The 13,179-nt window shown below is 38.1% G+C and overlaps 1 protein-coding gene across 3 annotated transcripts in view; it reads right to left on the reverse strand.

Annotated features, from left to right (window-relative positions):
* The window catches only part of COL14A1 (collagen type XIV alpha 1 chain), a 253,970-nt gene that overhangs the window by 45,639 nt on the left and 195,152 nt on the right, over positions 1 to 13,179 (reverse strand). The window lies entirely within an intron of this gene.

Below are 13,179 nucleotides of genomic sequence, written 5' to 3' on the forward strand. Positions count from 1 at the left end.
TCCAGCACACCCTTGGGCATATGACATGTTCACAGATAAGAACCTACAGGATTAAAATAAAATACAGAGTGATTTGGGGAGGGAGCATAGGAAACACTAGAGGAATTAGGAAAAGCCTCTTGAAGGAAATGGCATTTGAGCTGGACTTTAAAGGGAGCTCAGAGTTCCAAGAGGCAGAGGAGAGGAGAGATAGTATTCCAGATAGAGGGACTCACTTGTAGAAGAGTGAGAAGGTAGGGGATGGGATGGGATGTATAGGAATAGCTAGTAAGCCAATCTAACTATAGTGTAGAATCCATTAGGAAGAGTAACAGGCAACCAGACTGTAAAAATAAGCTGGAGCCTAATGGTGATGTGTTTTAAATCAGTGGTGTTAAACTCAAATAGAAATTAATCCCCACAGGGCCACACACTGACTTAGAATACCACAAGTTAGCATTATCTATGTTTTATTGTATTTTAATTTATTTTGTTAAATATTTCCCAATTACAATTTTAATCTGATTCAGAGTGAGGGCTATCTATGAGTGATCTGAGACCTTATTTAGAATCTAAATGAGGAACAGAGGCATTTGTATTTTAACTTAAGGACAATGGAGAACCACTGAAGTTTTTCAAGTAAAGAAATGACATGCTCAGATGTGCACTTTAGGGATACCAATTTGGCATCTGTGTGGAGGATGGATTGGGTACTAGAGATATGGATGTATGGAGACCAAATAGAACTTTATTACATAAATAATAAATAATATTTAACATTTATACAGGGCCTACTATTTGCCAGACACTTTGCTAAGAACATTTCAATTAATAAATATCTCATTTGATTCTCTCAACAATCCTGCAAGATAAATGCTATCGTTGTCTTCAATTCACAGATGAGGAAACTGACAAAAAGATGAAGTAACTTACTTGCCCAGGGTCATATAGTTAATAAGTGTCTGAGGCTAGATTTAGACTCAAGTCTTCCTGATTCTAGGTCCAATGATCTATCCACTGTACCACCTAAGAGCCTGTATTAGGGCAACTGGGATATGAATAGTAAGAAAAGATTTATGTCCTATATGTTAAAGGAGATAAGACTTAGCAACTGATATGGGGTAAAAGAAATCTAAGAGTCATGGATACCTCCTAAGTTGTGAATTTGGGGGTGGGAGGCCTAGAATGTCCGTGTCTTCAAGAGAAGTAGAAGTATTAGGAAGAAGGTTGGGTTTAGGGGGAAAGATTAAGGGTTTTATTTTAAACAGTTGAATTTGAAATGCCTATTCATCCAACTGGAGAAGTCAAGTAGACAGTTGAAGATACAACCCTGAAGCTCAGGAGAGAGATGTGGGCTGCTTTTGTAGATATGGGAGGCAGTTGCTTAGAGATGAAAACGGAATCATCTGCCTTCAGTTGGAAGCTGATGAGATCACCAAGGGAGTGAATACAGAGAGGAGAGGACCCAGGATAGAGCCCTGCAGTACACTCAGGAATAGGAGATTGGAGAAGAATAATGATCCTGTAAGGGTATGGTCTGACAGATACTCAGATGACCGTGAAAAATTAGTGTCCCAAAAACTCAGGGAGGAGAAGGTAACCAGAAAGAAGGGGTGGTCGACATACAAGTGCTGCAGGCAGGTCAAAAGGATGAAAATGGAGAAAAGTCAATAGATCATCTAATCCAAAGGCTGCACTTTAAAGACTGAAGGTAAGGTCAGGTAACCTGCTGAGTGGGGAAAGGAAAAAAAAGTAATTACTAATACTAATTACTAAGCTTTAGGAAGCTCCCCTTATGATACAATGACGTCAGAGCCCATTTTCAATCATGTAAGAAAATTATTAAAAGAGAACTTTTATGGCTTTTCATTTTCTAACGACATAAAAGACTGAATATTAAAATGTCAAACCCATATGCACACAGAGCCACATCGGTCCAGCATGCACTCATTCCCAGCATGCTTTTTTAGTGCCCTCCCAGAGGAATGAGACTTCAAAAGGAATTCAGGGCAGTGGGGCTCACAGGGGGAGAAAAGACAGGCCCAGAGCATCATTTTTTTTCAGCTCTGACTTCAGATAACAACTTTATTCTGATAAAGATCAAAAGGGAATAAATAAACCTGCCCTCTGCCCTTTCTCCTAAACTTGTACAAAGGAGCTTAAAAGTAATTAACTCATGGTGTTGGGTTTGAATAGGGTGATTAAATTGCCACATGTACAATCTGAGGAGGCCCCTGAATTTAAAAAAGCATTGGCTAACCACATGTGTTTAAACTTCAGAGAAGAAGGGAATTAAAGGTTGTTCTTAACGCAGACCCTGTTTGTGCTTTGGCTCAAACTCACTGAATCACAAAATTGCACAATCCCTGACTTGGAAGGGCCTTCAGAGGCCATGAGGTCTAGAGCCCATACCTGACATCCTCGGCAAATGGTCATTCAACATTTACTTAGAGACCTCCAACCACAGGGCACTCACTACTTCTCAAGGCTAGTTCTAGGCTTTTGGATGCTTTCTCACTCTGGAAGATCCTCTGTCTCTGTGACCCCCCTTAGCCCACTGGTGAGTCACTCCTGTAACCTACGCTTAGAGGAAGGACACACCCATGCCAGCCATTCACCATCCCACTTTACCAAGTCCTAGTGGGAGTTGCCTAATCCTACTACCCCCACGACCTCTAGTTTTTAGCTCCCTTTTATATGTGATCTTTTCCAATTAGAATGCAAGCAAGCTCCTTGAGGGCAGAGAACTTCTTTTTGCTTGCGTTTGTATTCCCATTGCTTAGCACAGTGTCCAGAACATAGTGCTTAATAAACGCTTGCTGACAAGACTTGACCAAATTGACTTCTCTACAATTTCCACTATCTTCCCCCAATTCTCCCTTCTGGGCCCAAACAAAACAAATATATTTCTTTTTCAACATGACATGATCTTTAAATACTTGAAAACAATTACAATGGGCCCTCCAAGTCCTTTCTTTTGCAGTTTAAATATCCTCAGTTCCTTCAACTAATCTAATCATAGGATCCTAGTATTAAAAATTTAGAACTGGAAGGAAACTTACAGGCCTTTTGTCCAACCTCCTTATTTTACAGATGAAAAGCTGAGACCCATAAAAGTTATAAGTGACTTGCTATAGGTCCTAAAGATAATAAATAGTAGAGTCAGAATTTAAACTCAGGATCTCTGACTCCAAATACAGAATTCACTCCACTACACCATGTTCTCCAGACCATCCAGAAGAGACCAGATAAGGAAACATTACATCTACCTGTCTAGCTTTTCTGGAACTAAAATTAGAGCTCAGTGTACCCCATTATACCCTTATACCACCAACTTTAATTTTTCAATAGAATCATGTACACCTGAAAAAAAAATTTTTTGGAGGGGGAAGGTAGGGCAGTTGGGGTTAAGTGACTTGCCCAGGGTCACACAGCTAGTTTTTTGCCTTAGGTGTATGAGACTGGATATGAACTCAGGTCCTCCTGACTCCAGCACCAGTGCTCTATTCACTGCACCACCTAGCCACCCCATACCTGAACATTTTCATACTGTGCATACCCACAAAGATGGCTGCCACATCACCTTTGCTAACAGCCCAGATTCACATGAGGTCAAGGATAGGGAAAGGACCTTTGGTTTCATTGACACAGGGAACTCCCAGGTAAAGAGAATCCCTCTGCCACTGCAGGCCAGCAGTTCTGCAACTTTTAGTCTCAAAGCATCGCTTAGAGCAGAAAGAGGTTGAGTGACTTGTCCAGGATCTCACAGCACATATGTAGTCAGAGGCAAGATTCAAACCCAAGTCTTAGGTCTTCCTGGTGCCAAAGCCAGCTCTCCTTCTACCACACCACAGCTGTCTCTTGTTTATTACTTTAAGAAAACTAAAACAAACAAAAAAACCAAAAGGGATGTTGCATAGACAATTTTAGGGCATATTTAATTGCATTCCTTTTATTTTTTTTCTGAAGCCCTAGAGAGCAAAGCAGCCTTTTGTTGGACATCTAGCAAGCTAATTTTCCCCTTCTGCATTGCCAGCAGTCTTAACTTTGAGAATTTTCTTTTAGCCCTTTCCCTGAGCTTTCTTAGCTTTTATCTCACCCTACCTTACTTCAATTATTTGTGTACATGGCTTTCCCCTTATATGAATGGGATCACAGAGTCATAAGTCTTAAACTGGAAAGGACCTCAGAGGCCACATAATTATCCCCTCTTATTTTTCAAATGAAAAAATGAGGCCCAGTGAGATGAAGGTCACACAGACAGAAAATAGTGCCCTGCTGCTTCTATACTGTAAGCAGTTTGAAAGTAGGGATTATATCATATGTGTGTTTATATCAAAAGTGCCTAGAAATGCCTTGCACATAGTAGGCACTTATTAAATGTTTATTGAATCCCAATTAGTTGTTTACTGTAGAATTCAATTCATAGCCTCTTCTGAGGATGTGTGCAAGCTGTGTCCAAACAACAGTTCAGTCACCTTTTCCATCTTAATAAGAATAAAATAAAAAATAAAAATTAAAAAATGGCAGGAAAACTTTTGAATACAAAAGCTGTAAAATGATTAAAAACAAATTCTTTTTTTGACGTACACAGGATGGGAAGAGTAACTAGCAAATTCAAACATTATGATTTTGTTTAGCTTAATATTCTCACAACTAATTATTTTTAAGTAGGGGCTTCTGCCTTGATTAGGACTATCCATGGAAATGTGCTAACATTTCCCTAACTTTCTAACATCTTGCTTTGGAGAGTCAGGATCAACAAATCGGAGTTGACATCAGTGATGTCCTGGATGCAGGTGATTCCCCATCACTGAAGAGTACTTATTAGAACAGAATACTGTTGGGACATGCAGATGTTGGATGGCATAAGTGAATATGAGTACCTCATGTGGAAGAGGGATCAGATTTGTTCTGGTTGGCTGGTAAGGGCAGAAAAAGGATTAAAGAATGGATGCTAAAGGGAAGCAGATTTGGGCTAAATATGAGGGGAAAGCTTCTGAATAATTATAGCTGCTCATAAATGCAATGGGCTGTCTCAGCAATGAAGGGAACTCTTCATCACCTGAAGTCTTCAAACAGAGTCTAGACAACTGCTTGTTACTGATGTAATGGAAGAGATTAATGCTTAATGATGGGCTTGGAAAAGATTACCTTTGAGGTGCCCATAGAAGCTTTAGGCTTCTCGAAAAAAACTGGTGCAGGATGATCAAAAATGGGGAAACTGCAAGAAGTGAGGACTGAGGAGCTACTCCAAGGACATCTTGTACATAACACACATTAAAACTAAAGAGTAGAGAGAGCTATAGACTTCTAAGAAACAAATGTCAGCAGTCCAGCCTGACATGTTACTATAGGAAATATACATTCTATAGATATTGTCACTATATCATATCATTACCTCCCATCCCAGTTGCTGCACTGGCCTCTATTCTTATATGTCCAACTGCTTCTATCTGATGGACTTCTCAGCAGTGTCACAAACTCAACATGTTCAAAATGAAAACTACCTTTTTCTTCCCTAAATCTGTCCCTCCCTATAACTTCCCTATGTCTCTGCTTGAAGGCATCACCATCCTTCCATTCACCTAGGCTCGAAACATCAGAGTTGCTGTGGACTATTCCCTTTCCTTCATTCATTATATCAAAACCATTTTCAAGCCCTTTTAATCCTCTATCTCTGTCACTCATCCCCTTTCCAGTACTCACAACACCACCATCACTTAATATCATTTCTCAAGCGCTCATCGCCTCTTGTCTAGACTGTGTTAATAGCCTCTGGACTGGTCTCTCTGCTTCTAATCCTTCCCATATCCAACGTGTCCTTTCCTCAGATGCCAAAATAATCTTCCAAATTTACAGCTATAACAAAGTGGTTTTCCTGTTCACAAAACCTCAAATGCTATCAGTTGTCTGTGGGGTAAATTACAAACTCCTTAGGCTAGTATATAAAGGAATAAGTCAATAGGAAGTGAGCACTAGACTGCTCCTGACGAGTTCAATTTATCATCCAGATGAATGACATAAGTGAATACTGAAAGAAATGAGGATGCTATTGCTGAGTCACTGTAAGTGACTTTTGAAAGACTGTCAAGAATGTGAAAAATGTCACAGGACTGGGAAAAGGCAAATGTCTTAATTTCCAAAAAAGGGAAGAGAGTAAATTCCATAAACCAGTGGTGTTAAATTTAAGCAGAAACTAGAGTCACTAAACCATACATAAGAATACCCATGGGTCACATATTGACTTCATTTCAAAACTTATCTATATTGTTTTTGTTCAATCGTTTTAGTAATGTTCAACTTCACTGAGACCCCATTTGGGGTTTTCTTGGCAGAGATACTGGAGTGATCTGCCATTTCCTTCTCAAGTTCATTTTACAGATGAGGAAACTGAGGCAAAAGGGTTAAGTGACTTGCCCGGGGTCATACAGCTAGGCCAGATTTGAACTCAAAGACAAGTCTTCCTGAATCCAGGCCTGGTGCTCTATCCACTGCATCATCTAACAGCCCCAATCTATGTTATTGTACTTTTATCTAAATTACATTTTAACTTGGTTTGGGACACACTCTAGAGTGTTGTGAGCTGCCATGTGTTTGACACCTCTGTTATAAACCATATACTAGTGAACTTGACTGACTCCTGGCAAAAAGAAAGAATGATTAAAGGGATAGTTAGCAAACACTAAGAAAAGGAAGCAATGATCACAAAAGGCCACCATGACTTCATCAGGGAAGAGATCAAGACAGATTAACCTCATTTTCTTTTTTTTTTTTTAAAGCAATAGGGGTTAAGTAACTTGCTCAAGGTTACATGGCCAGTTATTTCTGGGTGTGGTGCTAAGTTAACCTCATTTTCTTGATTGACAATTTTCTAGATTAGTAGATCAAGGGAATGCAGTAGACAGTATTACTAGGTTTTAGCAAGGCATTTAACAAAGTTCTTCATGCTGTCCTGTAGGTAAGACGGAGAGTTAGGGTCAGATTGTAGTATAGTTAAGAGCATTTGGAACTGATTGAATGTCTGAGCACAAAGAGTAGTTATCAATGGATCATTATGGAAGAAGATCTCTGGTGGAATACAGAAGGATCTGTATAGACAACCACTGGCAGATTTTTGTAGAGGGATTTTAAGTTCTAGGAGGAGCCCTTTATATGACTTTACACACCCTCAGTAACACCCATTTCGACTAGGACAAAAATTTCCTAAAAGATTTTTCCATCTATTCTCTCTTTTCTAATCATTCCTTCGTGTTGCTGCCAGATAAACTTTCCTTAGGAATAGATCGGGTCATGGTCACTCCTCTGTTGAACAATTTTTAATAGCTGCCTATTGTTTATTGAATAAGGTTCAAACCCCTTTGCTTGGCATTCTAAGAGTTTGCAACAGGGTGCCATCCTTGGTTTCCAGCTATTGGTTATTAGTCTCCTTCACACATTCCATATTCCATTCAAATTGAACAATACTGGTTCTACTCTATCTTTCCAATATTTTCTGTGCTTTTCTACCTCCATCATGTTGTTCAAGTTTTCCATATGTTCCCATTGTTTTATTTTATATAATTAAATTTAATATGGTAGTTCCAACATTGCCTTTTGTCTGTATTCCCTTCTGTATCTCTTTCTGCTCTCACTTGCTGAATTTCTATCCATCTTCTAAAGAACAAGTCCAATGGTACCTCCTCAATGAACTCTTACTTCATCTACCTGTTTGGAAATTCTGTCACCCTTCAGATCTCAAATGTCACTTTGTTTTTAACATCTTTAAGAAATGTATCATGTAATATTGTACATTATCCAGTTTCATATCTTATTTCCTTATTAGGCTGTAATGCACAGGAAGGTAAAACCTATACAATTATCCCTTCTACACTTTGACTTTCCCCATTGCAGGTTCAATATATTATAGGTCAGCATAAGAAATTAAATGGGAATTTAGGGAGACTTTTGCAGAAGTCGCAGATAATACTCAGAGGACAACAGATGGCACAGAAAAAGTTTAGAAACTCAGAAATGCATGAAATATATATATAGTATAGTATAGCATAGCATAGCATAGCATAGTATAGTATGGTATTAGTATAATATCAATATATTTTACCTTTTAATACCACAATAATTTAGATTTTTTTCTCTGGTATGAAAGGAGGGCCAAAAAACTTTACACAGATTTCCCAGATCACTAACTCCTGTGAAGTGGAAGAGATAACTGTATATTATTTAAGCAGTGTATCTCTTCCAGTATGGGCAGCTAGGTGGTACAGCGGATAGAGTGCCAGCCTGGAATCAGAAGGACCTGAATTTAAATCCAGCCTCAGACTCTAACTGTGGACCCTTGGCAAATCACTTAACACTATTTGCCTCAATTTCCTCATCTGTAAAATGATTTGGAGAAGGAAATGGCAAACCATTCCAATATCTTTAAGAAAGCCCCAAATGGGGTCACAAAGAGTCAGATATAACTAAATCAACATAATAATAACACATCTTCCAGTGCTGGGCACAGTACTCTGTACATAATGGCACTTAATAAATGCTTGCTGAATTTTTAAAGTTGATAGACTAACTATGCATCCCATGGCATGAAACTGAAGGAGAATATTTAAGTTTCTTGTAGTCTTTGAACTTTTGGCCTCTTTCATTTCTTGATTCTGAATCATATTTTCCACTATCCTTTACTGTGCTCATGTTGGTTTGAATTCTTCATGTATCAAGATACATATTGATTTGATTTGGAGGAACCTGAAAGATTCTTAATTCTCTGTAATAGATATTGTTCCATAAGATGTGATTATCTTCATGCTGGTCTTTTTTCTTATGCTCAAAAATAGCCTCCCCAAATGAATGAATGATAAGGCATTTATTAAGTCAAGCAAGCAAAACAGACCCTGCCCACAAGCAATTTACATTCTAATGGTGGAAGATAACAAAAATGGAGATGGAGAGGAGATGCTAGAGATAGAGAGGAGGAATGGCTAGTAAGTGATATGAACACTTGAGATAAGGCTCACCAATAGAGCCTGTGTGTGTGTGTGTGTGTGTGTGTGTGTGTGTGTGTGTTAGAGTTCAGATTCTGGCAGGAAGGAGATGAGGAAGATAGCTATTTTGCAGGCATCATAGGTTGGAAATGTTTCTCTTTCCTTTGAGTGCACAATAAACCCACCTTTTCCAGTGAGAATGCCACTAAAATGTAATAACTCATTTGTCATTGGAAAAACATGTCATGTAAACAGTGTTAAGAGTGAAATTAATGGTTATTTAAAAAATCTAAAACATGTAAGGTAATTCTTAACATCTTTCTTTTCTACCAGACCTCTGGTGATGAATCTCTTCATACTTAGCTGTGCCAGTCCTTAGGCATCAGACACAATTCATCAGTCAGTCTGTGCCTGAAGCCTTTCCCAACTTGATTACACTTGCCAAAGCTTGTGCTCCTACTGGCTCTGAGGAGCTTGGGATTCAAGATCCCGGGATCAAATTAACACACCTTTGTTTCATAGCATATATTCTATACAAAGAAGCAGGTATTGGGGTGGGAGGAAGAGAATTCCTCATTTTCAAAGAGAAATTCACATGATGCTTCCATTGTCAAAGAGAGTAGGATGAGAGTCATCAAGCATAAAATTCTGACCATTGGACATCTCCAATGAAAGAACAATTTCTAGCTACTGTTCTACTTAGCCAGAATCCATAAAAAGTCTTAAGTAGTTAAAAATCTCACAATTCTCTTTACTGTTGTGAAACTTAAATCACCAAGAATCATTAGTCTATAGTGATCATATTTCTCCTTGATCTATTATGGTTTCAAAACTTTAAGTCTTATAGAAAGAAAACATTGCCTCTCCTCTAGGATCCTAACATTTACAAAGATCCCCTGTCAATATAATGGTTTTGAAAGGAAAGAATTTCAAATTCTGGTGTAAAATGATCCAGGGACAAATCCCACAAGTCAGAGTAGGGGATTCTTCATCAGCACCAGTCTCTATAGTTAATAAATAAACTAAGTGAATAATGCCTTTGGAATCGTCAGAAAGCCTCAGGACTTATGGAAGAATCTCCATGATCTTGGGAACCTGGCCCAAGCCTTTTATAAAATTCAGTTTTATTTAATTTTCATTTCTGAATTACCTTCCTCTCCTCTTTCTCTCCCCTGCCCACAGAGAAAACAAGAAAAACAACATCCATTACAAATATGTAGAGTTATGCAAAACAAATGGCCATATTAGCCATGTCAAAAAAATTAGGAAAGAGTAGGAAAGAGAAGAAAATATGCTTCTATTTTCACACTGAGTTCCTCAGTTCTTTCTCTGACAATGGATAGCATGTGTCATCATGAATCCTTTGGAATTGCAGTCATTGTGTAGATCAGAATAAGTCTTTCAAAGTTAATTATCTTCATAATATTACTGTTACTGTATAAATTATTCTCCTGCTCACTTCATGTTGCATCAGTTCATAGAAGTATTTCCAGGTTTTCTGAAACTATCTACTTTGTTCTTTCTTACAGCATGGTAGTATTCCATCACATTCATATGACATAACTTGTTCCCTGGCCCAAGACTTTGGTCAAGACATATAAATTCATTTAGATACTTACACCACATGTACAAGAAAATAAGAGCCTTAGTCTTAAGGCTGGAAGGATTGGGTTTGAGTTCTGGTCACAGAACCAATAAGTTATTTGATCCTTGTTAAGTCACTCAATATAGTACTGCACCAACCTGAACCCCTGCTTTGTTACCTGTAAAATGGGAATAATGATATTTATACTTCCTGCTTCACAAGTTTGTTGAGTAAAGTCCTTTATAAATGAGAATTTCTGCAGTTATCATGATTACAACCAGCTTGGTTGATTGTAGGCATGAGTGTTACTACAAAGTTATAAAACTCACCCAAACTCAATAGAGAGAAAAATCAATTATTTTACCAAATTAAATTAAATACAAATTAAATATTACATTTCTAAGAGGGTAGAGGAAGGAGTATTGGGGAGGAAAGGGAAGGAGAACAGAAGGGAGAGAAGGGGAGAATAGGAGAGAAGAAGAAGTGAAGTAAGGAAAAGAGGCAAGAAGAGGAGAGGAGTAGAGAAAAGTAAAGAGGGAGAAGGAAAGGAGATGAGAAGAAATATATCCAAGTGTATTATCACGAAGAGGGAATTTGTATTTGACTAATATTTTTTTAAACATCACTATGGTAATAACTCAGCATTTAACATGGGAATTAAAACCAGATATCTGACTTGAGTCCAACCTTTAAAGTTCATTTCAATCCTGCCTCATATCTGATAGAATGGAACACATGAATATACTCTTTATTTGTTTATATTACACCCATATGATGAGGAAACATGTTGCAAACTCCTCTTTATAATTAATCTTACTACAATACATTTAATATATTGCCGCAATACAATGAATATTTACCACAATAGAAAAGTTTTTCCCCCTCTTTTATTTCACAATTAGCCTATAATGTATTTAATATTTACTATTCCTACTTGATAGGTTTTGGGTATTGGAAAGAAGTATGACAGGGCGCCATCTTCAAAAAGTTTACATTCATATGGTTAAAGATCTAAGCTTACTCTAGTTAATATGGGGCAATATTATTCTATTTCAGATCCAGTCAACTGTAAGAAGAAAACATGTAGCCCTCTCAAGCTTGGCTTCCTTTTAATGAATTCTTTACATAGTAAGCATTATTTTAGAAATGTGTGGTCTTAAACAAGGAAAGCTTTTTAAAAGTTTAAGCTTGGAAAGCTTCATACACAGTTAGTGGATGTAAATATGACTGAACCACATTTAAATGTCAGGATATATTTTTCAGGATTTTTCTGAACCTTTTTATCCTCACTGCCCTTCCTAATCCTGAACTACATCTTATACATAGGATATTTAATGGAGGAGAAATGGGAATGCAGAGAGACTATGGTCAGGGGGTCCATCAAGAACTGGGCAATTTCAGAGTCACCCAGTGACAGCCCAGAGCCATGAACAGGAGGGGAAAGAAGTGGAGGGAGAGAGGGAGGAGGTAGAGAGATTTATAGTGGAAAAGGATGGGGGTAGACAGAAGTTCTGGTCAGTTAGTTGTAATGGCTTAAAACATGAACTGGAGCTCCAAATTCATATTAAATATGGACTTGCATTGCTGCCTTTTTTCAAATGTGGACCTTGCACTGTGGTCTGCTGTCTTCCCAGAAAGAGTATGAAATGTGTTCATTGAATTAGTCCAGCTTTTGCTGGATTTGATTTTACCAAAAATTGGGCTGGCCTGAGCTATGTCCTGTTTATGGCTCCAAGCCTGGGGGAGAATGTGAGCTGCCCAAAAAGTCACAGATTCCCCTTGCTAAAAGCCAGAATAAACTAGGGACATGAAGAAAACATATTCTCTGTTTAAGGAGAAGAATTTTTTAAAATTATCCCTCCCTTTTCTTGGATTAATTAGGAGGCAACATTGAAACTGACTCCAAAAAAAAGAGGCTTGATTTTGATTTGTATTCTAGTTAATGGTGACAGTGCTAGCTGGAGGTTGTCAATGAGAGAAGCTAAAGACAGGGGAGGAAGGATTGCGGATTTAGAGGTAAGAGACACCTTCTGCCTCTACCTTTATCTTCATTTTACAGATGAGGAAATAGAGATACAGAGAAATTAAGTGATCTACTGAAGGTGACATAGGAAAGAAGGAGAAGAGAGAGAATTGAACACAGCTTCCCAAAATCTAAATACCTTGCCTTTCCCTCTGTACCACTTGTTGGCCATAATTCTGTCCTAGAGAGATAGATTTGAGATCTGGCTCCAATTCATACTTATGACTCTTGCTATGGGACTCTATGTACCAGTCTTTTAACTTCTCAAACTTGGTTTCCTCATCTGTAAAGCAGGGAGGATAATATAATAATAATACCTTACAGTATTATTGTGAGTCTTAAAAGAGATAGTACATGGAAAGAGTTTTGCAAACCCCAAAGCATTTTATAAATGTCAGCTACATTACGGTTGGGGTGAGGCAGAAAAATGAGTTATGAATCAATATAGGAGTAGTTCCCATTGCAATGCATTTTTTTAAAGTCCTCTGTCCCTATTCTTTCTGACTATGGGCATGCATGGTTTGGGTACTTCATTTCTCTTGAATGCACTCCTTCAAGTCATTGACGAGAGAGAGAGAGAGAGAGAGAGAGAGAGAGAGAGAGAGAGAGAGAGA

This window comes from Petaurus breviceps, unplaced genomic scaffold (genome assembly GCF_028583685.1).
Source record: "Petaurus breviceps papuanus isolate PSGF00001 unplaced genomic scaffold, PetGlider_PUasm1.0 98, whole genome shotgun sequence".
In the NCBI taxonomy this organism is placed as follows: Eukaryota; Metazoa; Chordata; class Mammalia; order Diprotodontia; family Petauridae; genus Petaurus; species Petaurus breviceps.